Source organism: Cannabis sativa, chromosome 5 (assembly GCF_029168945.1).
Source record: "Cannabis sativa cultivar Pink pepper isolate KNU-18-1 chromosome 5, ASM2916894v1, whole genome shotgun sequence".
NCBI lineage: Eukaryota > Viridiplantae > Streptophyta > Magnoliopsida > Rosales > Cannabaceae > Cannabis > Cannabis sativa.
The window spans coordinates 69383836-69388988 of NC_083605.1; positions in this window are offsets into that span (position 1 = coordinate 69383836).

The window sequence follows — 5153 nt, forward strand, 5'->3', positions numbered from 1 at the left end:
TAGAAACAGGGTAAAAGGATCTGCCATGAGCCACCCACGGATCATCCTAAATTCTTGTATCCCTACGATCAGACACCCTTTTACAAGCTCCTTCTCTTAAGATCTCTTTCACTTTTATCACATTTTTCCAGATACAGGAATCTAAGTCATTGTAGTTGCAATTAAGCAGCTTCTTTCCTCTGAGATACTTGGCTTTCAAGATCTTACAATAAAGAGATCAATTATCATTTAGCAAGTTCCATCCCCACTTGGCCAGGAAGACCTGATTCATCTCATTCTCTTTCCTAAAACCAAGTCCCCCTAGACTTGGGGAGACACAATTTCTCCCATGCCTTCAGGTGGATTCTATGGTTTCCTTTCTCAGATCCCTACCAAAAATCCTGGACCAAGTTGTCAATCCTGGCAATAAGACGGTTAGAGAGCTTGGTAGTTTGCATTGTGTACAAAGGCATCAAAAGCCCCATTGATTTTATCAAAGTAGCTCTTCCTACTTTCAAAAGCACTTTTGCTTTCTACCCTTCCAGCTTTGAAGTGAGGCTATCTAGAATAAATTTGAAATCTGCATCTTTTTGCCTTGATCGGAACAAAGGGAGCCCCAAATATTTCACATTGCCTTCTGTTCCCTAATCCCCAACTCATCTTAAATGCGCTTCTTCAGAACTTTCAATGTATTGTTGCTGAAAAAGATTTACATTTTTAGCTTGTTGACCTGCTGCCCAAACCAATCACAAAAATTCTCAAAGCAAAGCCAGAATCCTTTAGCCTCTTCCAGAGAGGCTCTCCCAACCAATATTAAATCATCTGCAAAGAAAATATAGGACAGAGTAGGACCACCCCAGGAAAGACGAATGACTCGGATACTACCATTACATTTGGCCTCTTGAAACAGACTGGACAAAATCTCAGCTGCCCAAATAAAAGGTACAGAGAGAGTGGATCCCCGGCATAGACCACATGACAGATGAATTGTGCCAACCTGACCCCATTTAGGCACACATTAAGAGAAGTAATGGATATACATTAAGAAACCCAATTTCTGAACATGACAAGCAAACCAAAGCAAGTGAGAACATGCTCAATGAACTGCCATCTAATCTTATCATAAGCTTTTACCATATCAATTTTGATAGCAAAAAAACCTTTTGAATAAAAGCTGCCTGGGTGGGGCAAAAAAGGCTTAATCCTATTGGCAATGATTTTCAATACAGAAATTTGATTATATATGCATACTAATGGGGGAAATTATTTTCCTAAACTTATGCATTTCAAAATTAAAAAAATATGACCACTTTACATTAAACCCAAAAATACCCTTCTCATTTTTCAAACCTCAACTCTCTCCCTCTTCCTCTATCTCTCTCGTTGTTCTCTCATCATCTCACCCTCACTGAGCACCAAATCACCACCACCGAGCACCAAATCACCGCCTACCCAGACCACTGACCACCGTGAGATGCGACTCCAACCCTCTACCACTGATCTTTGAACGGAGATGTCGAAGGTTCGGATCTTTTCTTTTTATTTTTGTTAGATGTGATTTGGAAAAAATCTGGGTTTGGGGTTTGATTTCGTCGGGCCCGATGCAGCCCGATGCAGGCCCGACACCGGTCCGATGGTATCACAGGAAAATTGAGGAAGACAAAGGTCCGATGGGTCCGATGGTTAAACCGATGGGCCCAATAGTTGGCCCGATGCCTGTGTGAAAAAATAGAATTTGATATGGCCCGATGGGTCCGATGGTGGGCCTAATGGTGGGCCCGGTGCCTGTGTAAAAAATAGAATTTGATATGGCCCGATGGGCCCGATAGTGGGCCCGATGGCTCGACAGTGCAGTGAAATAAAAAGAGAAAAGAAGAGAGAGGGGGTGATGTAAAAGGGGGGGTATTTTAGGGATATTATAAAATGTGACATATTCCACAAATATCAAATATTATGAGTTTAGGGAAAAAAAATAAGTATATGTAAGCATGAAAAATTAAATTTCCCTTTCAATATCACCTTATAAGACACATTGCAAAGAGAAATCGGTCTAAAGTGATGCACCCGCTCCGGGTTTCAAATCTTTGGAATAAGCACTATATTCATAGCATTCACCCCCTTTTGCATATTACTAGTGGTAAAAAAAATTTGAGATGGCCTCGCAAAAATCCTTCTCCATAGAATCCCAGTAATGCTTAAAGAACATAACTGACATCCCATCCGGTCCAGTAGCCTTATGGTTGCCCATGGCAAACAAAGTTTTCTGAATCTCGTCAAAGTTGGGGATTCTAACCAGATCCTCCTGCTCCTCTGGGGACAATCTATTCTGAATTAGATCAGAGCAGCTTAGGTCCGTCCTAGATCTTGAATTAGAAAAAATATCCCTCAAGAATTCGGCGAATGCTTTCCCAATGTCGCTACATCTGGAAATACATATGTCATTTTTATCCAGGAGACTCTCAATTGTGTTGCGCCTTCCTCTAATAGTAGCTGATAAAAAGAAAAACTTGTAGCAATTATCCCCTTCCTTTAGCCAAGAAACTCGAGCACGTTGTTTCCAAAAAATTTCTTTCCTGTCTAAGGCCTCACTTTCTGCTTTTCAGTCTCTTGAGCCAGTAGGGAGCATTTGTAAGTTATTCAACTTACTTTCAAGCTCTTTAATCCTAACATCAATATTTCCATATTGAGTCCTATGCCAACGTAATAAGGCAACCCTAGTGGCACCAATCTTTTTGAAAACCCGAGCCGGGGCCCAAGGATGCACAATAGAGCCCCAATGGGAAACCACCAATTTACTCCAATCATCACGGGTCTACCCTTCTTCAAATTTAAAATTCTTTTAAACTTTTCCCTGACACCTCTGAAGAGGAGGCAGAGGGGCCTATGATCTGAATTGCAAGTTTGAGACGAACTCAAAGTAGCTATTGGAAAAAGTCGGAGCTAACTCCCATTGATTAACCCCTTATCCAGAGCAAATTTAACATGGTCCTTTCTCGACCAGTGATTATCCCAAGTCAATTAGTCCCTTTTGATTGGCAAGTTAATGAGATCACGAGAATTCACCAAACCAGAGATGAAAGGGATAAAAAGATCTTCCCTTTTCGAACCTACTCTTTCCAAAGCGTTAAGCACAAAATTTGTGTCACCAATAATCAACCACAGTCCTCCAAACCTATCCCTCTCCAACATAAGCTCAGACCAAAATACTTTTTTGCATGGGAATACGGCGAGCCATACACACAAGATAGAAGCCAAGGATGAGTTGGGGGGTCCAAAAACACCAACCCCAAAATATGGTTACGAGAGCAAGAGAGCATTTCAAACTCAAACCCAAATTTCTATGCAAGAATAATACTTCATGCATTACCAATAGCCAGCCCAAAAATATGAAAGTAACAGTGAAGTTTGTTCAAAAAACGTACCAGTGGCGAATCATCAACTTTTAGTTCGGACAAAAGTATGAAATCGGGAGCAGTCAACCGAATCAGGGACTTCAATTCACTAATTGTAGAGGTATGTCCCAACCCTGTACAGTTCCAAGCAACGACCCTCATAACTCGTGTGGAGGAGGTGCATTAACCTCCTCCACAGAGGTTCCCGGACGATCAGACACACGAGATCCAGTATCTTCAATCACAGGTCTACAACCTGCTTTACCCTCTTTAAACGACTTCATGTTGTCCCAAGAAAAATCGCGCACCACACCGGGGTGTTGCCGAAGAACTTTGGATGGTCTAGTGCACACAGATGTAGAGCCTTCCATGAACATTCTTTTCTTAATTGGGGTAGTCATTTCATTTTGTTCTGATGTTGGTTGGACACTAATATTCCCTCTAATATTTTAGAATTAAAAGTTAAATTTATTAGTTACCCAAATCAACAATAAAAGTGTTTTCGAAGTTTCAAAAACTCAAAAATATTTTCATAGAAATCCATCCAACCAAAACTTTAAGGTTCTCAAATATGATTTATTTTTTATTTTAAAAGTGTCATTGTTTTCATATAAAAAAATTCCTAATTTTCACAAAAACACCATTATATCTATAAATATTATGAAAATATCCAAATTTGTCTTGGTCCCCAATACTCACGCCCAAATATTGCTGAAAGACAGTTTTAGATTTAACATTTAATTTCTCCATTATAAGGAAAAAAAAAAGTAGAAGAAAAATATTTTCTTCTGTTAAGATGAGTACAAAATATTATGTTTTATGAAGGGGGATCTTACTTGCAGTACTAGTTACTATTGTACTACCAAATTTTTAAAGCACATTGCCCAGCTTGGTTTATTCCTTGTTTTCTAGGCAAAAGTAGTGGCAGGAAACTGAGTTGTTATTGGTGAAGATGGTGCCTAGTGTATATAGATAAATAAAACATGTATAATTTCTACATGACATATATGAATATGGTATAAAATATGTACAGACAAAAGTCATGTTTTTCAGTTTATGTTATTTTTTATTTTTGACTTGACTCAGCTCAAGTATAGGAGAAAAAGGTTAGATTTCATGACATGCATGTGATGTGTGTGCCTAGTCTATCTACAACTTACAATTAGCACTAAATCCTTGTCACACTGGCTTATCAAAACACTTTATTATATATACATCTGAGTCGTTCATGTATGAGGATAAAATATGTGGCTGAAATATTTACATGAAAAGAAAAACAGAAAATGTTAGCTTTATTAGAAAGCATAAGTCCCACACCGACCACGCATGAACATTTTTATATTTTTTTAAAGTAAATAGTGGGATAAGTACGTAACGTTTTAAGTTTGTAAACGGAATAAATTCAATGTTTATTTTTAGCGGCATATAAAACTTTTATTTTTTTACAGTTTCATCAGTACAGACTTTGTTTTGAATTTATTAAAAGAATATCTAGAAGTAACTGATACTACATATTTCTATTTAGACCAATAATCTAGAATTCAGGCTTTATATGTGCCCTATTTAAGACAATAACAGAGTATATACTGATAAAATTAGAAAAAAATTATAGTTTTACAAATATTAGATACTTATGTCGTTAAAAATAAACATTGAGTTTATGCTGCTTACAAACATAAAACTTTGGGTACTTGTGCCGCTATTTACCTTATTTTTTATTGGTTAAAAATAATCCTTTAATATCATATATTTAATCCAATTAAAAACATAATACTTATAGTT